Source organism: Trachemys scripta, chromosome 1 (genome assembly GCF_013100865.1).
Source record: "Trachemys scripta elegans isolate TJP31775 chromosome 1, CAS_Tse_1.0, whole genome shotgun sequence".
NCBI classification, from domain to species: Eukaryota; Metazoa; Chordata; order Testudines; family Emydidae; genus Trachemys; species Trachemys scripta.
Genome location: NC_048298.1, coordinates 202,628,966 through 202,656,050, shown reverse-complemented (window position 1 = coordinate 202,656,050; position 27,085 = coordinate 202,628,966). Strand labels below are relative to the sequence as shown.

The 27,085-nt window shown below is 42.1% G+C and overlaps 1 protein-coding gene across 5 annotated transcripts in view; it reads right to left on the bottom strand.

Annotated features, from left to right (window-relative positions):
• TAB3 (TGF-beta activated kinase 1 (MAP3K7) binding protein 3) overlaps positions 1 to 26,410 on the bottom strand; it is an 80,667-nt gene extending 54,257 nt beyond the window's left edge. For 2 of the 5 annotated variants that reach the window (XM_034754779.1, XM_034754785.1), the window contains exon 1: positions 26,168 to 26,405. The gene's annotated coding sequence lies outside the window, so the exon portion shown is untranslated. Of the gene's footprint in view, positions 1 to 26,167 lie in introns of all 5 variants that reach the window. The other 3 variants (XR_004643692.1, XR_004643690.1, XM_034754793.1) reach the window with 3 other exon arrangements.
• Positions 26,411 to 27,085: the final 675 nt, after the last annotated feature.

Genomic DNA, 27,085 nt, shown 5'->3' with positions numbered 1-27,085 from the left:
TAAGTCCCTATTTTCAGATGCTTATCCTTTTGCCAAATTATTATACTGAAATTTTCCATGCTGGGTGTCTGCCTCAGTCAACCTCACTTTTTTTTGGCAAGTTTCAGCTAAAAGAGTGCCATAAACAAGAACAAGATTAGGGAAAAAATAAGTTTTGCTAATGTTAAAAAAAATCTTAGTTGTTTCACTAAGAAACTCTATTGCCTCCAGGCTTTGGAGCAAAGGCTTGAAATTTGGTTGGGGTGGGGAGGGAGCGTCACCCTGGTCTTAGAGCTGCACCTTTTGTAGTCCCCATGAATGTCCACCCAAATTTCACCAAGTTATGAGCCTCTTAAAATAAATTAAATTAAATTAAATAAATAAATAAAATCACAGCTTGCACATGCTCATTAGAGACTTGCCAGAGTTTGGAAGCTAAATTCTCTGAAGATCCCATTTGCACTCAGCATGCTCCATCCCCTTAGAACTGCCTTGTGCCAGCTGGACTGTACATATGCCATTCCCACAGAGTGACTGAGCATGTGCCATACTAGCAACGCAAATGCTGAACAGGTGTTTCTCTGCAATTGCTCCTCCTTGTTTCTGTAGCACTGGGCACAGGAATTAAGAGCTAAGACTGTCTCCTCTCCTTTCAATGCCTCTGCTTGCTGGCACCGAGATAGCACAGAAGAGAAGGAAGAAGCAATCACACTGGAATATAGAGTGCTGATGACAGTGGGGAGGGATCAGGAGCTGGTGTGAACAGTAGGGATAGGACCAAAAGGTGGTATAAGCAAGCATATGGGGGATTGGAGCCTAAACTGTGGAGAAGAAGGGAACTAGAGAGGAACACAAGGTACAGAAGAATCAGACCACTATAGCACATTCCTTTCCAGAACCTAGAAAGGAATCAGTCTCTACATTCATCTGCTACGACAAAAAGCTGCGTAACCCAAAATGTGTCCACATCTAGAACAACAGCCTATTAATGCTACCAGTTATTCAATTAGCTCAAAGTGGTAGAAGTCTATGCTGTGGATGTAAAGGCCCAAACCCTGAAGACTACCTAAATGGGGGTCAATATGGTTCCACATCACAGAATTTCTGGGGTTTTTTAAAGTTTTTTTTTTTTTAAATTCAGAAGTTATGTAAAAACGTGTTAGAACATCATTAAGGTTGTAAAGTAAGCACTTAAAAGTTACCAAATGCCAGAATTAAGGCTATGAAATTTTGATTCGACTCCCTTGTACAAGCATTATGATATAGCCGATTACCTGATCACATACTTCTTCCCCACAGGACCCTTGTGTCATCCAATGAATGGGCCATGTGATCTTTAGGTGGCACTCAGCCTTGCAGCACTGGCCACCCCTGGCAGTACTGCTTGTGAAAACATACTGGGGCACTCAGGGTGTCAGATGACAGTTTAGATTTATTTTTGTTGGCATGATTAGTGAGTTTTCATGCCCAAATGAAGGCACTGAGATGCTGCCTGTCTAGACTTGGTTGCCTGTGAAAGGCCACTATTTCAGGTAAAATCCCCCCCCCCCCCCGCCCCTACAGTTAAACTGACCACTTGACAAATAGCCACGTTTATCTTCAGCAGTCATACCATGTTAAAACATTGATTTGAATATCTTCTAGGCTGCCCTAACTACTCCCCCCTTTGGCTACCTACTCTCACTTTGGCCAACACTGGTGTAGATATGCATAACATGACTCATTTTTACATGTTTTGATGAGCAGGGAAATATTTACTAATGTTGGCATTTAAAGTATCATTACGGGTTAGTGAGTTAGCACGCAGCTATATAAGAGGGTGAGTTCATTGCTTCAGACTCTCCACAAATTCACACATCACTGTAATTTATGTCACAATTTTAGATTTTATGTGCCATCCTAACAGCTACAGACTTTCATTAAAACAGCAGAAAGAAAACACTGAAAACCATGAAAGGATTGTCCTTCCATCCCTGGCTAGTACTTTGTTTCCCCACACAAGAGGACAGGTATCACTGTGGGCAATACTACTTTAATAGGTCTTCAGTATTAGCAGTATGTTAAGCAGCTACTGAATTCAGCTAAATATTTTCTGTTCCTTAATGACTGCTGGAGAAACGTGAAAATATTGTTTGAGAGTTCCATAAGGTACCGGTCTTCTTTCCGGTAAGAGTTAAGTCTTTAAAAATGTTCAGTCATTTTTAAACAGCTATAATCCAAAAGTCACTTGCAGAATTTAACCAAATATAAAACATTGTTAGTCCTCCCCAACATTAACCAGAAAAGTCTTTCCTAATTCAAAGTAGGGAGGTAGGTGAGGAGAGTGTTAAATGAGGCACAGGCGGCAGGTTTGTATAATTTTTGGTGGTGGCCAGAATAGCTCCAAGTCCCACCCGTCTTGTAAGCCAATATATATATTTTTAAATAATGTAAAAATGTGAGGGCTCTGGGGTGGGTCTGGTGATGAGGGGTTTGGGGCATGGGAGGGGCTCAGGCAGAGGGTGGGGTGGGGCTGAAAGGTTCACAATGCAAGATGGGGCTCAGGGCTGAGGCAGAGGGTTAGGGTGAAGGGGGATGAGGGCTCTGGCTGGGGATGACGAGTTTGGGGTGTGGAAGGGGCTCAGGGCTAGGGCAGAGAGCTGGAGTGCAAGGGTTGAGGGCTCTGGCTGGGGGTGTGGGCTCTAGGGTGAGGCAGGGCTGGGGATCAGGAGTTTGGGGTGCAGGCAGGCCATAGAGGAGGATCCCCCCCAGCCTTCTCCCCGCCGGCAGCAGCAAGCTCTGGGGGAGGGGCTCCCCCCTCCCTCCCCAGCACTCACACCACTGTCACTGCATGTGCTCCTAGGGCCCCTCTCAGGTCCAGGAAGCCCCCTCGCCCCCCCGTGGTGGGTGCCGGGGGGAGGCTGCCATCACATGTGCGCCTCCTGCCCCTCACTGTAGCCTCACTGGGGGTGGAGGATGGGGCTGCCCCTTGCTCAGCATGGGACAGGAAAGTTGACTGCGGGTGGGGGGGCCCCCTGTGGTGGTGGAGGGTCCTGCCGGAAAATGGAAGGTTCAAGGCAGAAGGGCAGGGTCAGCCTGCCCTGGCACTAGTGGTGGGGAGCACTAGGACCCTGCAGTGGCAGTTGATGCTGGAAACCAGCAGGGATGCTCTGGGACCCAGGGGAGGCGCGCGGGGGCAGCAAGTGGGGGCCGGGGAACACTCCAGGGAGGCACATGGGGGCAGCAGGTGGGGCCGGGGGAAGAGACCTGGCCCCAAACATTGGTGGAGCCAGGCTCCTGGGGCCTGAATATTGCTGAAACAAGGAGGAGCAATTGCAGAGAAACACCTGTTCAGCATTTGCATTGCTAGTATGGCACACAGCCTCATATAACTCGCTGCCCCTGAAATGAGGTTCATAACACCCACATGCAACTTTAACTACAAAGTCACAACCAAATCATCTGTAAATTTTCCATATTTACACATTTTGATTCTGACCCTATAAGCCCACCTGCATCAAATGGAGCATCAATGAAGTCAGTTAGTGTATACAGGAGCTTGCACCATCAGGGGAGCTCTTCATTATTGTGAAAATATCTTACTTTTTCAATGTGATATATGCAAAAGTTAACCTCATTAAAAATATTTTAAAGATTCAACTAAGAAAAATTAATGTAAAAACTAGGGCTGTCAATTAATTACAGTTAACACATGTGATTAAGAAAAAAATTAATCACAATTAGAAAAATTAGTCATAATCAGTTTTAATTGCACTGTTAAACAATAAAAATTTAAATTTATTAAAATATTTTTGGATCTTTTTCTACATTTTCAAATACATTAATTTCAATTACAACACAATACAAAGTGTACAGTGCTCACTTTATATTATTTTTGATCATTTTACAGTGCAAATATTTGTAAACAAAGAAATACAGTAGTATTTTCCTATTCACCTCATACAAGTACTATAGTGGAATCTCTCAATCATGAAAATGCAACTTACAAATGTAGATTTTTTTTGTTACATAATTGCACTGAAAAACTTTAGTGCATCTGGCATGTAAATATCTTGCGATGCTGGCTACAACAATGCCTTGCGAACGCCTGTTCTCACTTTCAGGTGACATCATAAACAAGAAGCGGACAGCTTTATCTCCTGCAAACGTAAACAAACTTGTTTGTCTTAGCAATTGGCTGAACAAGAAGTAGGACTGAGTGGACTTGTAGGCTCTAAAGTTTTACATTGTTTTATTTGTGAATGCAGTTATTTTTTGTTCCCAAATCTACATTTGTAAGTTCAACTTTCATGATTAAGAGATCAAGAGATTACACTACAGTACTTGTATTAAGTGAATTGAAAAATACTGCCGTATATACTCGTTCATTAGCCTGTTCGTTTATAAGCTGACCCCCCCACCCCCACCCCAAGATGGTTAGGTAAAAGGAGCAAAAACCGTATGACCCTTTCATAAGCCGACCCTATATTTCAGGGGTTGGCAAACTTTGGCTCCCAGCCTGTCAGGGTAAGCCGCTGATGGGACGTTTTGTTTACTTGGAGCATCTGTAGCTCCCATTGGCTGGGAACAGCGAACCGCGGCCACAGGGAGCTGAGGGCCTCCATGCCTGCAGATGCGCCAAATAAACAAAAAGACAATGTAATAGATATTCAATTCAATGATTCCATAGAGTTTTAAATCGTCAAATATTGGTGTTGTCCCATTTATAAGCTGACCCCAGCTCTTTGATGCCACCAAAAATATTTGGCTTATGAATGAGTAGATACTGTATTTTTATTTTTGTACAATGCAAATATTTGTAATAAAAAATAAAGTGAGCACTGTACACTTTGTATTCTGTGTTATTATTGAAATCAATACATTTGAAAATGTAGAAAACATCACAACATATTTAAATAAATGTATTCTATTATTGTTTAATCGCACAATTAAACGGGATTCATTATTTTAATCGGTGGACAGCCCCAGTAAAAACATTTTTCACATGGATTTTGTGAAAAGAAAAAAAATTCAGTGAGGCCTTGATCCTGCAATCAAGATCGATGTGTGCAGATGCTTGCTCACTCGGCCCATATTGACTTTAGTGGTGCTCAGCATGGATGCCAGGATCTGCCCAGAAGAATAAGATTACAGAAGCAGGGCCTTCATTTCTTCTCTGGTTCTAAAACATTTACTCTGATTAGAAGAGCAATTTGCTACACAGTTTTCAAAAGAAACAAAAAATAATCAATAAATATATTCCAAGTGCTGTCATTGCCTAAAAGGCTGCAGTTTTCCAAACAGGCATTTACATTTTTCCTTCTGATGTTTACATTAACAACTTCTAAGAATAACTGGGCATGAGAACCAAGAGTCCACGTGGTCATTTAGCTTAGGTCTCAGTTTCATATTCTGAACTACAGTGTTGACAAAAGCCATGTTTCTTATTTGTATCTTTTGTTAAGCACTATATTGCGTATGTCAAACCTGGCAATAATTAGCACACTCCATTGTGAAAGACAATTACAGCAAATATCTAAACTTAAAAATTGTATTGCAACATGCTGTAAATTTTAATAAAACTTTTTACAAATTTAGGAAATCCATTATCATAGCAAATCCGAAAGGGACACAGTCTCACAAACTGAGCTCCACCCGGATCATTCTCTGGCAAGGTGCTTGAGGTGGTCTGGTTATATATTCAGCTTATGTCCATCACTGGCAATCTTGTCATGCCACTAAAGCTTTTGATGCCCATGCAATTACTGGTCACATAGGAGCATTTATTGGTGTACACACTTCAGAATTTGTTGATCCTCAGTTCTATTAATGTATCCATATCAAGAAAGCCACTGAAACTAAACAAGTGCTGATGGAGGCGGTTGCTGGATTTGACTTCAACTATCTCATTTCTAATCTTGTTCTTGATATGGAACAGCTAACGAAGATGACAAGGATCAGAAACATCAATCAAGAGTTCTTCAGCTCCTCACATTTCACTACCATACACTGGAGTTGGTATAACTGTGGCTCTTTAGTTTGACAAATCTGTAGCAAACCTGACGTCACAACACCCCCCCAGGGGACCCTGAAGGATCCGAAACATGGCACGGCTGCAGCTATACACACATCCATATCTTTTGAGTAACCTCCAGCACTGTCTATGATGCTGCACAAATGTTTGAAAGCTGCCATCTACTCGATGTCCCCTCCAGACAAGTTAATATTGAGCTGGTTATAATTTGGAGCTGGAGGCTGCTTGATGGTAATTATGCTTGATCATTGCCTGTTAGGTTCACTTCCTCTGGGGCACCTGGCATTGGCCACTGTTGATAGACAGGATACTGGGCTGGATAGACCTTTGGTCTGACCCAGTACGGTCATGCTTATGTTCTTACCTTGATCCAGATTAATAACCAGACCAGTGCGCACTGCTTCTTGCCCAACCAGATCAGACATCAGCTGCAGGGATTGACCAAACTGAGCCAACAAGACAATGTCATCTGCAGCTATGACACTGTCTGGTAAATTTAGGGGATCCAACAACATGCAAATAAAGCAGCTGTCAGATGTTTCTTTCGAACAGGAGACAGGTGAGCAAAGCCCACAGGTAAGTGGTAAACATGGAGACCTGGGAGATGGGTCGGAAACAAGTGGGAGCGTGGGCTATAATGGCAGAAAGGAGGGTCAGGGCAAAACTGGGAGTCAAGATCAAACCAGTATCTTAGATGCCTATATACAAATGCGAGAAGTATGGGTAACAAGCAGGAAGAACTGGAAGTGCTAATAAATAAATACAACTATGACATTATTGGCATCACTGAAACTTGGTGGGATAATGCACACGATTGGAATGTTGGTGTGGAAGAGTACAGCTTGCTCAGGAAGGACAGACAGGGGAAAAAGGGAGGAGATGTTGCCTTCTATATTAAAAATGTACACACTTGGACTGAGGTGGAGATGGACACAGAAGATGGAAGTGTTGAGAGTCTCTGGGTTAGGCTAAACGGGGTAAAAAACAAGGGTGATGTAATGCTAGGAGTCTACTACAGGCCACCTAACCAGGTGGAAGAGATGGATGAGGCTTTTTTAAAACAACTAACAAAATCATCCAAAGCCCAAGATTTGGTGGTGATGGGTGACTTCAACTATCCAAATATATGTTGGGAAAATAACAGCGGGGCAGAGACTATCCAACAAATTCTTGGACTGCATTGCAGACAACTTTTGATTTCAGAAGGTTGAAAAAGCTATTGGGGGGAGGCTGTTCTAGACTTGATTTTTAACAAATAGGGAGGAACTCGTTGAGAATTTGAAAGTAGAAGGCAGCTTGGGTGAAAGTGATCATGAAATCAGAGTTTGCAATTCTAAGGAAAGGTAGAAGGGAGTACAGCAAAATAGAAACAATGGATTTCAGGAAGGCGGATTTTGGTAAGCTCAGAGAGCTGATAGGTAAGGTCCCATGGGAATCAAGACTGAGGAGAAAAACAACTGAGGAGAGTTGGCAGTTTTTCAAAGGGACACTATTAAGGGCCCAAAAGCAAGTTATTCCGCTGGTTAGGAAAGATAGAAAATGTGGCAAAAGACCACCTTGGCTTAACCATGAGATCTTGCACGATCTAAAAAATAAAAAGGAGTCATATAAAAAATGGAAACTAGGACAGATTACAAAGGATGAATATAGGCAAACAACACAGGAATGCAGGGGCAAGATTAGAAAGGCAAAAGCACAAAATGAGCTCAAACTAGCTACGGGAATAAAGGGAAACAAGAAGACTTTTTATCAATACATTAGAAGCAAGAGGAAGACCAAAGACAGGGTAGGCCCACTGCTCAGTGAAGAGGGAGAAACAGTAACAGGAGTCTTGGAAATGGCAGAGATGCTTAATGACTTCTTTGTTTTGGTCTTCACCGAGAAGTCTGAAGGAATGCCTAACATAGTGAATGCTAACGGGAAGGGGTTAGGTCTAGCAGATAAAATAAAAAAAAAGAACAAGTTAAAAATCACTTAGAAAAATTAGATGGGCCAGGGCCTGATGAAATGCATCCTAGAATACTCAAGGAGCTAATAGAGGAAGTATCTGAGCCTCTAGCTATTACCTTTGGAAAATCATGGGAGACAGGAGAGATTCCAGAAGACTGGAAAAGGGCAAATATAGTGCCCATCTATAAAAAGGGAAATAAAAGCAACCCAGGAAACTACAGACCAGTTAGTTTAACTTCTGTGCCAGGGAAGATAATGAAGTAACTAAGGAAATCATCTGCAAACACTTGGAAGGTGGTAAGGTGATAGGGAATAGCCAGCATGGATTTGTAAAAAACAAATCGTTGTCAAACCAATCTGATAGCTTTCTTTGATAGGATAACGAGTCTTGTGGATAAGGCAGAAACTGTGGATGTGGTATACCTAGACTATAGTAAGGCATTTGATACGGTCTCGCATGATATTCTTATCGATAAATTAGGCAATACAACTTACATGGGGCTACTATAAGGTGGGTACATAACTGGCTGGATAACCGTACTCAGAGAGTTGTTATTAATGGTTCCCAATCCTGCTGGAAAGGCATAACAAGTGGGGCTCCACAGGGGTCTGTTTTGGGACCGGCTCTGTTCAATATCTTCATTAATGACTTAGATATTGGCATAGAAAGTACGCTTATTAAGTTTGCGGATGATACCAAACTGGGAGGGATTGCAACTGCTTTGGAGGACAGGGTCATAATTCAAAATGATCTGGACAAATTGGAGAAATGGTCTGAGGTAAACAGGATGAAGTTTAACAAAGACAAATGCAAAGTGCTCCACTTAGGAAGGAAAAATCAGTTTCACACATACAGAATGGGAAGAGACTGTCTAGGAAGGAATACAGCAGAAAGGGATCTAGGGGTTATAGTGGACCACAAGCTAAATATGAGTCAGCAGTGTGATGCTGTTGCAAAAAAAGCCAACGTGATTCTGGGATGTATTAACAGGTGTGTTGTGAGCAAGACACGAGAAGTCATTCTTCCACTCTACTCTGTGCTGGTTAGGCCTCAGCTGGAGTATTGTGTCCAGTTCTGGGCACCGCATTTCAAGAAAGATGTGGAGAAATTGGAGAGGGTCCAGAGAAGAGCAACAAGAATGATTAAAGGTCTTGAGAACATGACCTATGAAGGAAGGCTGAAAGAATTGGGTTTGTTTAGTTTGGAAAAGAGAAGACTGAGAGGGGACATGATAGCAGTTTTCAGGTATCTAAAAGGGTGTCATAAGGAGGAGGGAGAAAACTTGTTCACCTTAGCCTCTAAGGATAGAACAAGAAGCAATGGGCTTAAACTGCAGCAAGGGAGGTTTAGGTTGGACATCAGGAAAAAGTTCCTAACTGTCAGGGTGGTTAAACACTGGAATAAATTGCCTAAGGAGGTTGTGGAATCTCCATCTCTGGAGATATGTAACAGTAGGTTAGATAAATGTCTATCAGGGATGGTCTAGACCCAGGGGTCAGCAATGTTCGGCACGCGGCTCGCCAGGGTAAGCACCCTGGTGGGCCGGGCCAGTTTATTTACCTGCTGACGCGGCAGGTTCGGCCGATCGCGGCCTCCACTCACCGCTGTTTGCCATCCCGGTCCAATGGGGGCAGTGGGAAGCGGCATGGGCTGAGGGATTTGCTGGCCGTGGCTTCCCGCTGCCCCCACTGGCCCGGGACAGCGAACCGCGGCCAGTGGGGGCCGCGATCGGCCGAACCTGCCGCATCAGCAGGTAAATAAACTGGCCCGGCCTGCTAGGGTGCTTACCCTGGCGAGCCGCGTGCCATACGTTGCCGACCCCTAGTCTAGACAGTATTTGGTCCTGCCAAGAGGGCAGGGGACTGGACTCGATGACCTCTCAAGGTCCCTTCCAGTCCTAGAATCTATGAATTCAAGCTAGGAGACAACAGAAATCACAGTAATGGGATTTAAAATTTTGTGATATATTTGGAGGCAAATATGAGAATATTTTCTCACTACACATTTGAGTAAATAATGGAACACGTATTTAACTGCTGTACATTTTTAACTCCACCACTACTGCTAACAGAAAAGGTTGTTTCATCAGATAAACATGACTCCAGAATAGAGACGATCTCATCCAATTTGGGATTCAGTTAGGAAGTCTTAAAATAAAGAGTAATTTGTGATGATCCACAGTATTACGGTTTCTCATTTACGTATACACTAGAGTTACCTAGCATCCTAAATTTCAAGGAAGAGAAGGAAGGATTTTTTGACCTTTTTTTATACCAAAATCCAGGATAACTCTTGTGCTTTTTATTGCTTCTTGCTCAGATAGTGTGCCTGAACTAGACACATCCAGCTCCTTACTGAATTCTTTGGCCAAGGGCTGCAAGATGGTTTCCACTTGTGTGAGGACTTCAGTTTACTTCCCATTTCTATTCAGAGTCAGAGAGGTCCTGCTTGTCCAGCCTTTTGAAGAATGTCTGGATTATAGGTGCCCCTGTTGAGGCACTGGAGGAAAAAGGAGTTTTGCTCAGGTAAGCAGCTCCCAGGATGAGATACTTAGGGATGCGAGCTAGTGGAGAGAGACTGCCCATAGAAAAGGAAATTTTACACTAGGAGGTATTTCCCATTTCTAAACGCATGGATCTGAAACTAAGGTCTTAATGGAGGGATCCCAGTTGATGGACCGATGACCTATCGCTTGCACTTAAGGGGAGGAAGGCCATTGGGGTGGGCCACTCCAACAGGTGGAGATGAAGGCCCCTTTATAGTATTTCATGCATCTGCTGAAGGTCCTTAGTAGTATTTCATGCATCCTTGGGGCTCCATATGGTGGTGCTCTCCCACTGGGGATAGGGAATAGGCAACAGTAGCTGTACTACAGGCCCAGATTGCTAAAGCAGGTTTGGCTTTGTTTCAATAAGCCACCCAGTCAGTCAGTGTTCCAGGCTAGGGAAGCACACGGGTAAAATTTTCAAAAAGTTCCTGAGTCCCATTTTCAAAATAATGGGAATTATTTAGTAGCCTATGTCCCATTGACTTTCAATAGGACTTAGGGTATGTCTATGCAAGGATTAAAAAAACCCTGGCTGGCCAGGGTCACCTGACTCAGACTCACGGGGCTCAGACTCTGTGGCTGAAAAACTGCTGTGTAGACATTTGGGCTCAGGCTGAAACCTAAGCTCGGGGACCCTGTGAAGAGAGAGAGGGTACGTCTATACTTACCTCCGGGTTTGGCGGTAAGCAATCGATCTTCTGGGATCGATTTATCGCGTCTTGTCTAGACGCGATAAATCGATCCCGGAAGTGCTCGCCGTCGATGCCGGTACTCCTGCTCCACAAGAGGAGTAGGCGAAGTCAATGGGGGAGCCTGCCTGCCGAGTGTGGACCTTTGGTAAGTACCTTTAAGTTCGAACTAAGGTACTTCGACTTCAGCTACGTTATTCACGTAGCTGAAGTTGCGTATCTTAGTTCGAACTGGGGGGTTAGCGTGGACCAGGCCAGAGAGTCCCAGAGCCTGGGCTCCAGCCCAAGCCCAAATGTCTATATTGCAATTTTACAGTCCTGCAGCCCAAGCCCTGTGAGGCCACGTCAGCTGACGGGCCAGCCACTGGTGTTTAACTGCAATACAGACGTACCATAAGGAGCTTTTGAAAATTTTGCACTGCTCCACAGATCCTCCTTTCTCTATTCCCACTTTATCTTTGGCCTGGTTCCCACTAACCCCCCACTTCGGACTAAGGTACGCAAATTCAGCTACGTTAATAACGTAGCTGAATTCGAAGTATCTTAGTCCGAACCTACCGCGGGTCCAGACACGGCAGGGAGACTCCCCCGTCGATGCCGCGTACTCCTCTTGCCGAGCTGGAGTACCGGCGTCGACGGCAAGCACTTCCGGGATCGATTTATCGCGTCTTAACCAGACGCGATAAATCGATCCCAGAACATCGATTGCCTGCCGCCGGACCCTCCAGTAAGTGTAGACATACCCTTTGCCACATCAGAAGGGAACAAAAGAACACCGAGACTACTCCCCCTTCTACTCTACGAAGTGGCTATGGTCACTAGCTCCTGACTGCAGAAAATCTGTTCATGTATCCAACAGAACACATCACAGGAGTTTTAGGGCTACACAGCGCACAAGAAGAAGAATCTAAGGGCTTGTCTACACTGGCAATTTATAGCGCTGCAACTTTCTCGCTCACAGGTGTGAAAAAACACCCCCTTGAATGCAGCAAGTTTCAGCGCTGTAAAGCGTCAGTATAGACAGCGCTGTGCCATGACTAGACGAGCCACGTTAAAGCGTTGCCATGGCCAGTGTAGACTAGCCCTTAGATACGTATCCTTTAAAGAAAGAATAAATCTTCTTAGAAAGTCATTATTTCCAGGAGTGCATCTCTGCTGATTCACTTGCAGCATCTGTTTGAGACAAGGTCATTTGCATGAGCTCCAGCCAGAAGCAGAAAATGTTTCCATTTTAGAGAATGGGAGGAAACAACTGAAGCAAGCAAGCATGATTACGCTGCATAATTCTGGAATGATTACAAAAGGTGGGTCATGTGAAACATATAAGGACCAATATATTTTGTGTTTTAACAAGTTATATACAGAGCTAATAAACTTAAATCCAGCATCGTCAGAAAAGCTTTAGAATACTATTAAGTAGCATTACAAAAAATAAAAATAAAAAAATCAAGTTTACTTTCCTGATTGATGATGAAAAAAAATACCACCAGAAGGTTATCCACTGCAGATGGTTAGGATTCCATCAGCACTACCGCCTATAACAAGGAATGCACATCCAATTCAGCTACATGGAAGTAAGTTATTTTATAAAACAGAGAAGCAAATGTGTGCAGCCAAAATATGCTTAATGTTTTCCTAATTTTTCCACAATTTTAATGTTTAGTAAGATGTATACAATTAAACATTTCCCTATTATGCTTTTCATAACTCCGCCAACTTTCCATTTGTTAATCAATTTAAAATTACATATCTAGAAACCTTGGATAAATATCAGTAAGGAATTGCAGTAACATCTCACAATAATATACTCCAGGGATTGTCAACCTTTGGCATACAGCCCGCCAGGGTAAGCCGTCCCAGGCCAATGGGGGCTGCAGGAAGCGGCGCGGACCCAGGGATGTGCTGGCCTGGGACGGCAAACCGCGCGGCCAGTGGGAGGTGCAGCCAGCCGAACCTGCGAACATGGCAGGTAAACAACTGGCCCGGCCCACCAGGGGGCTTATCCTGGCGGGCCGTGTGCCAAAGGTTGCTGATCCCTGATATACTCTATAAAACTATCTTCAGAATGCTTACTGAAAATATTATGAAGCATCAAATATTTTGTACAGCACCTGTTTACTGTTAATACTGTAACCACCACCAGGTTATCAGACAATTAAGATATGCAGACTATCAAATCTGAAGTTGCAAATTCCCATAGACAAGTGATCAGTAAAATACACTTTCCAGAATAACTTCCACCTTCAAATATTTTAGAAATATTTCAGTATAACTGAAAATTATTGAAATTATTACTTAACTATGCCACAAAATTCAGTACAGCTCCCATACACACAGAGAGATGTTGCCATACAAGTTGGGTCTCATGTGCAGCATAGGACAAAGGGTCCCAAGTACTGATATATGATATACAATATTATGTATCAGAGGGATAGCCGTGTTAGTCTGGATCTGTAAAAAGCAACAGTCTCCTGTGGCACCTTATAGACTAACAGATGTATTGGAGCATATGCTTTCGTGGGTGAATACCCACTTCGTCAGATGCATGTAATGGAAATTTCCAGAGGCAGGTATAAATATGCAGGCAAGAATCAGTCCGGAGATAACGAGGTTAGTTCAATCAGGGAGGATGAGGCCCTCTACTAGCAGTTGAGGTGTGAACACCAAGGGAGGGGAAACTGCTTTTGTAGTTGGCTAGCCATACACAGTCTTTGTTTAATCCTGAGCTGATGGTGTCAAATTTGCAAATGAACTGAAGCTCAGCAGTTTCACTTTGAAGTCTGGTCCTGAAGTTTGTGTGTTGTAGAATGACTACCTTAAAATCCGCTATAATGTAGACACTTCTAGAACACAAAAGGCACAGGAGTGGGGGAGAAAAGGTCTTAAGTCCAAATATTCTCCTTCTACATGAGTGTTCATTTTCTGAACAGACCAGGACGGATAAAAATCAACTATTTTAAAAAAAAAATCGGATTTTTTTATTTAAATCAGATTTTTTTGATAAAATGCTTTTTGAGGAAAGAAGCTATCTAAAGATAGTTTTGATTAAGATACATTATAGCTCAGATATCTCATCATGGAATAGGGATTATAAATTCTAATTCTATAGTCTGAGACAATATATTCACGTAATGTTTAAGAAAAGTTTTGTGAGTTCCAATAGTTCATGGATTAGGGACCCAATTTTATGGGGTTTCAGGGGCTTCTGTATAGATTATTTCGGTTAATCTTTCTATCCCAATGGGACTCAGTGCTCAGTCTAGAAGATACCATCAAAGATGCTTAGTTTTGCAGCTCTCAAACTGTGGATTTGTGTCTCTAGAGATAACATGCTTGTTAACAACAAAAATGTTTTTAAAATAAATATACAGAGGTGAGAAATAACAGACCTCAACCCTATTGTCCCTCTGCAAATTTGTGTACACAGAGTCAATCCCTTACCTCTCTCTAAAATTGCAAAGTTTCAAAAAGTTCAATGAATAGTAGATTGTTGGGAGGTGGAATAGATCTGGACAAGGAGAAGTCTCGAGATAATGTGAAAAGGGAGGGACAGGCAGTAGAAACAAAAGTGAAACTGTTTGAGCAGCATATTCCAGAAGTCTTGAAGTCTTTGCGAGTATAGCCTTCATTGATTTGAGATCTACCATATCATTCTCTCACATAGAATCATAGAATATCAGGGTTGGAAGGGACCTCAGGAGGTCATCTAGTCCAACCCCCCTGCTCAATGCAGGACCAATTCCAAACTAAATCATCCCAGCCAGGGCTTTGTCAAGCCGGGCCTTAAAAACCTCCAAGGAAGGAGATTCCACCACCATCCTAGGTAACGCATTCCAGTGCTTCACCACCCTCCTAATGAAACAATGTTTCCTAATATCCAACCTAGACCTCCCCCACTGCAACATTGCTCCTTGTTCTGTCATCTGCCACCACTGAGAACAGCCGAGCTCCATCCTCTTTGGAACTCCACCTCAGGTAGTTGAAAGCAGCTATCAAATCCCCCCCTCATTCTTCTCTTCTGGAGAGAAACAATCCCAGTTCCCTCAGCCTCTCCTCATAAGTCATCTGCTCCAGCCACCTAACCATTTTTGTTGCCCTCCGCTGGACTCTTTCCAATTTTTCCACATCCTTCTTGTAGTGTGGAGCCCAAAACTGGACACAGTACTCCAGATGAGGCCTCCCCAATGTAGAATAAAAGGGAACGATCACGTTCCTCGATCTGCTGGCAATGCCCCTACTTATACAGCCCAAAATGCCATTAGCCTTCTTGGCAACAAGAGCACACTGTAGACTCATATCCAGCTTCTCATCCACTGTAACCCTTAGGTCCTTTTCTGCAGAACTGCTACCTAGCCATTCAGTCCCTAGTCTGTAGCAGTACATGAGATTCTTCCATCCTCATCAGGTTTTTTTTGGCCCAATCCTCTAATTTGTCTAGGTCCCTCTGTATCCAATCCCTACCCTCTAGTGTATCTACCACGCCTCCCAGTTTAGTGTCATCTGCAAACTTGCTGAGAGTGCACTCCACACCATCCTCCAGATCATTAATAAAGACATTAAACAAAACTGGCCCCAGGACCGACCCCGGGGGCACTCCGCTCGAAACCGGCTGCCAACTAGACATGGAGCCATTGATCACTACCCATTTAGCCCGACGATTTAGCCAGCTTTCTATCCACCTTACAGTCCATTCATCCAGCCCATACTTCTTTAACTCGGCGGCAAGAATACTGTGGGAGACCGTATCAGAAGCATTACTAAAGTCAAGGAATAACACATCCACTACTTTCCCCTCATCCACAGAGCCAGTTATCTCATCACAGAAGGCAATTAGGTTAGTCAGGCACGACTTCCCCTTCGTGAATCCATGCTGACTGTTCCTGATCACTTTCCTCTCCTCTAAGTGTTTCATAATTGACTCCTTGAGGACCTGCTCCATGATTTTTCCAGGGACTGAGGTGAGGCTGACTGGCCTGTAGTTCCCTGGATCCTCCTTCTTCCCTTTTTTAAAGATGGTCACTACATTAGCCTTTTTCCAGTCATCCGGGACCTCCCCGATCACCATGAGTTTTAAAAAATAATGGCTAATGGCTCTGCAATCTCATCCGCCAACTCCTTTAGCACCCTCGGATGCAGCGCATCCAGCCCCATGGACTTGTGCACATCCAGTTTTTCACTAGAAGGGAAAACCTATAAGGCAGCAGGCTGTAAAACAGACCCAATTTGGGAATATTTTAATGAAGTTCCTCTACCTGTGGGTAAGACAGGTATGTGTGCAAAATGCAAACAGTGCAACAAAGAAATGCAAGGCCTAGTTGCCCAAATGAAACAACATCATGAGACGTGTTCCTTCTTAGGAGGAAGCTGTGTTGAAGATGATGAAAGGAACATGTCTGAACATGCAGGATCTTCAGGTTGCTAAACTTTTTTATTTCATTTTTCTTTCGTAAAGACTGTCTTCCTTCTGGACTATTCTTGAATTCTCATGTTTGAGCAAAAAGTATAGTTGTTACTCTATGGTACTATCATTTTAGATGCAGTTGTGATAAAAAATACATAGCTGAAATAGACAAATCTTCCTTTTACAAATTCACCTTTAAAGTAGTACTGAATGTCAGTGAATACGAGTAATACTAAATGATCAATATGGTAATTAAATAATTGCATTGACTTATTGTTTAGGAGAATCCATCCTCAACATACAGGATTCTGAAGACTATCCACCTTCAAGATCAGCATCATTTTCTATAGTTTCAGAGTTATCTGCCAATGATAGTGTTTCAGTATCATATATGTCACATAGCCGCAGTATATCACCTGTAGCAAAAAGAGAAAAAAAAATCTCCATCATCCAGAAACAACGATAGACAAGTTTGTGATAAGAACCAGCAAGATTACAAAAAGAGGTAATTGATGAAAAAATTGCCCAGTTTGTTTATGCAACCAACTCTCCTTTCCATATGATTGAGAACCCACACTTCATTAACATGGTTCAGTCATTAAGAGCAGATGTCACAGCCAAATTGCTGGATAAAGCGTATGAAAGAGAAATTGAGCAGTGTGCAAAAGGTCTAGAGGGTAAAATTGTTAACTTGAGTCCTGATGGTTGGAGCAATGACCACAATGATCCTGTTGTATGTGTTGTGTGACAACAGAAAAAGGGAATGTCTTCCTTACAGAAACAATTGATACATCAGGAAATGCACACACAGCAGAATACTTACAAGAAGTAGCAGTAAAAACTATAACAAACTGTTAAAAATTCAAATGTCTAGTACACAGGTTGGTCACAGACAACGCTGCAAATGTATCCAAGATGAGAAGAAATTATTTAGAAGAGAGTCCCAAGCTAATAACATACGGTTGCAGTGCTCATTTGATGCACCTCCTAGCCAAAGACTTCAGTGTTCCAGAAATAAAGGCTAATGTTGTTGAAATTGCAAAATACTTCCGTAATAATCACTTTACAGCAGCTGCTCTGAAAAAAAGTGGGACGAATCAAGTTAACTCTCCCACAAGACATGTGATAGAACTCAGTAGTGGACAGTTTTGAGCACTGTATGAGGAACTGGCCTAATCTGATGACAGTTTGTGAACAAAATCGTGAAAAAAATGTATGGCACTGTCACAGCCAAAGTTCTGAACATTGGGCTTAAGAGAAATGTTGAACACATGCGGAGTACCCTGAAGCCTATTTCCGTAGCCTTTAACAAAATGCAGGGAAATAGCTGTTTTATTGCTGACACTGTTGAAATCTGGAAAGAACTCAGTGAGATCTTAAAAAGAGAAATATGCAATAAGAGTTAAATTACAAGCATTAAAAAAAAACGAATGGGACAGTGTCAAACCTTAACTGCTGAAGAAGAGGAGTTAGCTACGATATGGACATCCAGCAATCATCCCTCCATAATGCCAACTATAATAAACTTCAGAGCTAAGGGTGAACCATTCAAGAAATATATGTTTGCTGATGATGTTTTAAAGGAAGTCACACCAGTGAACTGGTGGAAGTCACTTAAGCACTTGGATTCAGAGACTGTTGAAGTGATCATCTCACTTTTAATAGCAGTAGCTTCTTCTGCTGGCGTAGAAAAAATATTTTCTTCCTTTGGACTAATTCATTCCAAATTCAGAAATTATTTGGGACCTAAAAAAGCAGGGAAGTGTGTTTTTCTTTTCCAAATTATGAACAAACAGGAAAATGAAGGTGAAGACAACTGAGTTAGCAGCAGAAGCCAATATTTTAAGTTTCTCGTGTTGACCTGGCTGATGTAGATTTAATTTTTTTTTAAATATTTCATTTAACTATTTTAGTTAAAAAAATCTTAAAAACAAACCTGATTTTAAAAACTTGAATGTTTAACTAAATTCAAAAATTCACATGCTTTTTTTGTTAAAATATTATATGTTTGCTGTTGAATACATAATATTGTTGTTTTAGTTAAATAAAAGAATTTAAATGTCTGTCTGGTGATGTTCTCCTCCTAATACAACATGGCAAGAAAATCCTCCAAATATTAATGATTAACCTGTTGAATTGAAGATATTTATGAAGTCATTGGGAGGTGAACGATCTGCTTCAATTACCTTTGGTAAATGAAATAACCAAACAATCTTTCATTTTCTGATATAGCTGTAAAACTAATCTGAAAAGTTCTCAAAATAAATCACTTTAAAAATGTATAGTGGATACCCTTAAAAATGAAACCTACATCTGAGTTGTGAAGAATATGTATTAAGGTTATAACAACTAACAAGAATGCATTTTTATTTAGAAATCCATGATTAAATCAAGTCTTCCTGACTAGTGGTTTCAATCATGATTGAAATCAATTTGATTTAAATCAAATCCACCCTGCTGGGAGCCCAGCTCTGAAGGCAGAGTCACCGTCAGCACCAGTGCAGAAGTAAGGATGACATAGCATGGTACTGACATCCCCACTTCTGTGCTGCTGCCTGCAGAGCTGGGCCCTCAGCCAGCAGCCGCCATTCTCCGGTCGCCCAGCTCCAAGGGCAGCAGCGCAGAAGTAAAGGGTGGCATGGTATGGTATTGCCACCCTTACTTCCACGCTGCTGCTGGCGGAGTGCAGAAGTAAGGGTGGCAATACCGCAACCCCTCTAAAATAAACTTGTGACCCCCCCCCCGCAACACCCTTTTGGGTCAGGAACCCCAATTTGAGAAACACTGGTCCCCATGAAATCTGTATAGTATAGGGTGAAAGCACACAAGACCAGATTTCATGGGGAGAGACCAGATTTCACGGTCTGTGATGCGGTTTTCATGGTCCATAAATTTGGTAGGGCCCTAGTTATGATAATAATGATGACTAGAAATATCACCAGCCCTATTACATTTCAGTGATACCTGTACAAACTTATCATATTTTGTTTTACCGGACAGTTGTTGTGATGCTTTGAGGCCACAAAGAAACCCAATTTTATGTCTTGAATGCAAATATTCCAAAGTGGTCATTTTAACGTGTTGATGGTATCATTGGTTATCCCTATTTCTATGATAACGGCACCATTTGACTGCTCCACATCACACCTTATCTTGAAGAAGACACAATAAGCCTTCAAATGATGTATGATGTGCATGTGTGTAGAGAGGATACATTAAGTTGACCAAATCAATCAGTGGTGTCTGCCACTCACCTAACACATTTATCACAACCACCGTACAAAAAAGGGAAATGACCAGAAGTTTCTTTTTAATACATGTTCATACTATTGGGGATTTATATTTCTTAGCATAATGAAAACATAAATCCACATATTTTACAGTTTTTATGTTTTTTCCTGGATCACATATTAAAAAAAGTAAATAAAGAATTAAACAAATGGAGTGTGAGCCATTTTTTTCCACAGCATTTTATCAGGACTGACAAAAGCTCTGTCTTTAGGACATGTCTCTAAACACATGTAATGGGTGGGAAACAAGGTATTCAAAGCAAAGGAAGACTAAAAACCTCAGAGTGGATTAGAGACAAAGATAGGCAGATTGAAGCACTTGTGTTTATTTTAACAGGAGAGGAAGTGCAAAAAATATAGAAAGCATATAAAAATTGCTGCAAGAGATGTTTTTTCCTGGACTGCATTCATAAAAAGAAAAGCTGCTTTCCGGTCAATGGTCTACTGCCACTTCCCAGACATCTAATCCCTACAGCAACTGAGAATATGGACAGCAATCTCTAGGGTGGACTTCAGGAAGTCCACAAAAATCACAATTCAGGTTTTTAATAAAGTGCTCTAAGAATCTTCTCATCCAATCACACAACCAATTTTCCATTTTTATACTATACTGTGAAACTACTGAACTATGATTACAGTGTTATGTTGGTCATTGTAAGACAGTACATAGGGGTAAATAAAAAAAAAATCCCAGCTTGTTGGATCAACTTATTTGGTAAAACTTGACGCATGATTTTACGAAGTCTACTTACTATGCAAATTATATTTGAAAGCAATTGAACTTTAGTGCACTAATTCTATCATTTTTAAAAACTTGAACAGACTTTTTCCAAAATTTAAAACACCTATTGGATCTGGGTCAATTAGAACATTCAGTAAACTGAAGAGCAGACATAGGTAGTGGGATCTATCAGGTCTAATATATGTACAAGAGGAGACAGGATCAAGGAAAAAGATTAAGGGAAAAGAAAGGTAAAACACTAAAGATCCAGTGTTACAAAAATTTTGGATTATAATACCTATACCAGCATTATACATTTCTTCTTTATCCAGAATATCTATGTATTCTTCAACTTTAGCATATTTCTTTCAGTTTTTCATCCCACTAATAAGAAAGCTGCATCAGTGGCCAACTTCTGAAATCAAAGTGCCTGGTAGACATTAAACAGTGGTTCTCAACCAGAAGTACATGTACACTTGGGGGTACTCAGAAGTCTTTCGGGGAGATACAGCAACTCATCTACATATATGCTTAGTTTTAGAACAGACAACATAAAAAGAACTAGCAAATCCAGTGCAAACTAAAATTTCATGCAATCACTTGCTTATAATGCTCTATATACGATACACTGAAATTAAGTACAATATTTATATTCCAATTGATTTTATAATGATATAGTAAAAATTAGAAAGTAAGCAATTTTTCAGTAACAGTGTGCTGTGACACTTGTATTTTTATGTCTGATTTTGCAAGCAAGTAGTTTTTAAGTGAGGTGTAACTTCAGGGTACGCAAGGCAAATCAGACGCCTGAATGGGGTACAGTACTCTAGAAAAACTGAGAACCACTGCATTAAAATGTTAACATCAGAACTCCATCTTCTAAGTATTTATTGATACTAGAATGAGGCTACAGCCAAGATATCTACCTCATGAAGAATAAGCAGACCGAACAGGACATTCAATACCACAGAGGTTTCTGCATGTATGTCAGGCCAGAATTTGTTCAATTTAGGACAGGTATGTGACATATTTGCAGACAATTGCTGGCATCTTCAGCATTTGCTCTCCTTTGCGAGACCTGCTTTAAATAAATTATCTGAGGTTCAGTAGAATCTCTTGAGGATCTTGTTCTGAAAATAATTTTGAGAAAGCACTTCTGACAGTCGAAATAAATTTCTGCCCCGCCCTCCAAGAGGAATTTTTATTTTGTCTAACTCTCTCCTCATTTAGCTGTAATCCCTCACAGACATGAATTGGCATTTGTCATCTATTTGTATGCAATCTCAGCAAAACGGTTATCATCAGTCTTTCACAAGAAAGTCTCATTTCGCATATTCTTTATGCAGACAAGATAGCACAAAATATATATTGTTTTTAAAATGTGGAGCATGCAGAAGATATGTATTACACAGCCATTAAAAGGGCACCTTCAACTGAAAAAAAGTCACTAACCTCTGATTTTTTGCTATTGTTTGTTGCTGAAAATAAACATCCAATATTAGTTTGGTTACACTGTCCTAGGCAACTTTACTGCTTCCGCTGTATAATTTGCCCATTTGGTTTTTGAGAGCCTTCCACACACCAAAGGGGAGCAGGGGGGAGAAAATATAACTGCAAAACCACAAACATTGGCAGACATTTTTGTTTTGTACATTTGTATCATTACCCCCAATGAAAAGTTCAAAAATGTGCCCAAGAAAAAAATAATATGGAGGCTCTGATACATAAAAAGGAAACCTCTCCATAGGGTTTATTCTCCATTATGTATGTTTTATTGGATTATTTGACAAAAATCAATGTCTTTCTTGATATATTAAAGCTTGACATATTACCTGGTTCAACTACAACAAGAAATTATTCCAGATTCTTAATATTAATTAAAGCTCATCTTACATTTTTGGAAAGATGTTTCTAAAAGTAAAAAGGTTACTAGACTCAACTACAGAAAGTGTACACAACACATTTAACATACCCAAATTTTATTAAATTTGGAACTATATTATACTCATTAGTTTTGGACATTCACTAAAACTTACCAGCCTTAGATTTCAAAAAAATGTACTAAGCATAGAAAACATTGAGTTAGTAGTTTGATTGTTGGCTGTTATGGACCTGTTGCTGTAAAAGTAAAAACTTAAAAAACCCTCAATGTTACCCAACTTAGAGATGTACTGGTTACAAGTACAAGTTTTATTCTGAACTTTTTCTCAGTAAAAATGGTTTTAGGGGGTTCATGTTTATTATTTATTGTGTTTCCATATCAAAGGGGGCATAAGGTGACATTGACAAGTCCTAATAATACATTACAGGACTCAAAAACCTGACTGGTTTGTTTCTGGATGGTGTCCCGCCACCTTAATATAGTTTCAGCAGGCCAGACTATAATGGGGCTACTCAACCTACTTCAAGTTAAGTACAAGTGTAAATCTTTGCAGGACTGGAGCAGCTGTCTTGAAATCATGGCCCTCAGTTACATCCTAAGTAAAAAGAACAGGAGTACTTGTGGCACCTTAGAGACTAACAAATTTATTAGAGCATAAGCTTTCGTGGACTACATGCATCCGAAGAAGTGGGCTGTAGTCCACGAAAGCTTATGCTCTAATAAATTTGTTAGTCTCTAAGGTGCCACAAGTACTCCTGTTCTTTTTGCGGATACAGACTAACACGGCTGCTACTCTGAATCCTAAATAAGTCCACTTAAAGCTACAGGGTTAGAGGAGGCAATATTGAAAACAACATTTGGCCTGCAGAATCTTTATTATCTACGATAATGCAAAAGGCAAGAAAAGAATCTTGCCAGATTCCAAGACAAGTTTCTGCTTAGGAAAAAAACCTGTTATTTGTAAACTGAGAAAATATAATATAGAATCACAGACAAACAAAACACTACTTGCTATTTTTACAGAATTGCTTTTCAGATTAGAACTGTGTTTTAGGCTTGAAAAAAACAACGGAGGCATAAAATGACTTTCTATGCACGCTTCAACTTAATATTGATAGATTTTTAGGCCGAGAGAGACCATTATGACTACCTATATATGACCTCCTGCATAACACAGGCTATAGACCTTCACCCATTAAGTCCTGCATGATATTCAGTAAATTAACAGCCTGAACTAGAAACATATCAGAACCTGTCTTGATTAATAATTTCTCCAATATCATCTACCATTATAATACACTACTTTTCTTGGATACTGAAAAATCTTTGCCAAGACCACATGTGATAAAATACCCCAATATGAAGTTGTTTTGTTACAGTTGAACTAAACTAAAACCTGCTTTTTAGGAGACTTTCTAGATCAATAAGCATGGACAAGTTTATCAACACCTAAGACGAAGTGCCAGTTTGAGAAAATCGCTTTTAGCTATACAATTTAGGCTATCAAGACTTTTCAATGTTGCCTACTTCAGGAGCTCCTTCAGCATCTTTTTCGCAAACCAATAGTCTCAGGGTTTGTCTTCACTGCAGAGTTATCTTAAGTTGTAAATTGAGTGTTGCCCCTAACTCAAGTCCCAACCACACACAAAAATACTAACTCAAGATGACTGGCTTGATAGGGGCATAGGCTCCAGCTAACACAACTCTCAGCTGTTAAATGTAGCCTTATTGTATTACACCACAGCCAGGATCAACACACTGAGATCGATCCACCAGCGGTTGATTTAGCAGGTCTAGTGAAGACCTGCCAAATTGACAGCAGATCGCTCTCCAGTTGACCCTTGTACTTTACCCCCAACAAGAAGAGTAAGGTAAGTCGACAGGACAGTGCAGACCCCGCAGTAACTCGACGTAAGGTACGTCAACTCCAGCTACGTTATTCACATAGCTGAAGTTGTGCAATGTAGGTCAACTTACCATGGTAGCGTAGACATAGCCTAACACCTGAGTTAGGCAGTGTGACATTTCACAGTGGCTATTCTCATTCTGCGGTAACGACACAGCTTCAGTCAAGTCAATAGTTATTTTTTCTTATAAGCCACACCACTATTATACAAGGCAGCAAGGATCCCTTGGTAATGCACAGCAGACAGAATAGTAGTACACCATGCCTGTAACCTCACTAATCACAAGTTCAATTCACAACTTAACCTGCAGAGTATAAAATGATACTAACAGGAGAGAGGGAGAATTTTTATTTTTCAAGTAAAAGCCATAGTTCCACTTTATAATATAGATCTTAAAACATGAAATACAAACACCATTTTTCTACCATATTTTATAAAATGAATAGAAGCTTTGCAAACAGAAACTTCAGGAGTTTTACTTAGGAAAAGAAAGCTTTTTATGTTATTCTACTGTAAGAAGAAAAAAATCAGTAGTTTAACTATCAAAATAAACTCCTTTTAATAAAAGGCATGTTTTCCATTGTAAGAGGGTTTAATTTAAAAAATACTCAAAACGTAAACTGCTCATATATACCAGTTATAGGCTACCAGTCTACCAATTGACAGTTTGTACTTTTTTCTTGTAGTACTGTATGCCCGAGCTAAAAACAAAGATTCTCTACTGAGAGTTGATAAATCAGCAGTGAGATTTGTCCTATTAATGTTTATGTAAAATGAAAAAGTCATTGTAGAAAATCATACTGACAAGGCTTCAGCAACGAACATTTACTGCATAGCCTACTGTAATAATTAGAAAAGCAACTACCATTTTTAAAGGATTCCTCAGTTTAAAATAGGATATAAGACAATTAGCAAACAATGCTAACTGACAATATCATTTATCATAATCTTTATAGCCGCTTTTACATAGACTTATAGAAAAGTTAGTACAGTGTCTTGCTTTACTTTATTAAGAACCACCTTTTAACTTGGCACATTTAGGCCATGCCACTTTTCCAAGGATAAAGGAACCGTACAGTACTTTTATGAAACTTTAAAACACAGTCATTCTTGGGCATATTTAACAAGAGCAAAAAAAGGGAAAGAAAAATCTTAGACGGGGGAAAAGCTGATATGGGATTACAAGTCATGTCTGAAGGAAGTGTAAACACACCCTCAAACAGGAATTTCAAAACAGCAGCAAACCATCTATATTAGGCGTAATTAGCGTCTCTGATATGTTTGATTACAGAACACAACACACAGGAGCTCAAGTCTAGCTCTGAGAGAGGAGTCCGGACAGAGCACAACCAGGCCATTGTTACCTCTTCTATGCCACAGCCAAAACCACAACAGCAGCAGGCTGCAGAGTCAGCATGCCGAAGAGTGGAAGGAGGCGGTGGCAACTCTCCCACCTGCAATGACTTACACCAGAAACAGCCAGACAATAGTTGTGGCCCCGCGCAAGAAGCCACCTCCCGGTCACAGACTTACGCGGCATCACCAGGCAACCCCCACGCCGCCTCCAAACACACAGAGCCAAAGTTTTGCTGTCCTGGGGGGGGGGGGGGAGGGCACCACGCACCCATCGCCCCCTCCCCAGCCCGTCAGAGGAGCGGCGGGTTCCCCTCCCCCCGGGTCGGAGCCTACAAGGAACAGTCACCGCAGCCCAGCCCCCGGTTCCCCTCCGCAGCCCTCGCCCCCCTTCGCACCCGGGACCCCCCAACCGGCACAGCCTCGCCCTTACCGTGCGCTGGGGGGCGGCGGCGGCAGCATGCCCGGCTCCCCCTCGCTCTACACGGGGGAGGGGCGGGGGCTGCCCGGGACGCCCCCCTCCTCCTGGGTCCGGCGGAGGCGGGTCCCCCCTGTCCGCTCGCGGAGGGGGGAACTGGTCTCCAGGCAGCGCGAGCTCAGAAGAGGGGGCGGGGTAGGGGGGGCTGTGGAACGCTGGGCGCGGCCGTAAAGCGCTTCCGGGATCCGGGCCGCCGGCCTGGCGACAAGGGGAGGGGCCCAGCCCGCTCTACCCAGGCGCCAACATGGCGCCGCCCAGGCCGGCCGGCCGCCGGCCCAGATATCGCGAGACTTGACGAGAAAAGGGCCAGCGGCGGCGTGCAGCGGGGACAATTAAATGTGTGAGGGGTGGGTCAGGGGCTGTCTGGGCGCGCGTGCGGCGCAGCGAGCTGAGAGCGTTGGGCTAAGAAGGCTGGGGGAGGCCCTGCGTTCTGCACGCGCCCTGCCTGCGCGGCGGGACAGCGGCTGCAGGGGGCCGGGGGCAGCGCAGCGCAGCGCCAGCTGGGGGGTGTTAGTTGCAGCCCGGCCAGAAAAAAATCACGTGCGAGTGAAGCAGCTTTAAGGCCTCGCTCAGCGGAATCGCGGTTCCCGCGTTGGGCCTTGCAGAGCCTGGGGGTCTCGCTGGGTTTTTTTTTTGTTTTTTCCATTTTATGCTGGGGAAGGGTCGGCAACTCTCTTCCCTTAGGCGTGATACACACGGCCCCGCACCAGCTGCAGGCCCACATTGGTAGAACTGATTATAAGCTGCACTCACCTACATTGGCCAGGACTATCACTTGCTGCTGCACTCAGCACCTTCTGGCCTTGGTGTGTGGATCTGGAAATGAAATCTTTGCAGGCTAACTGAAGTTTATGCAAATTTTGAGTTTGCTTT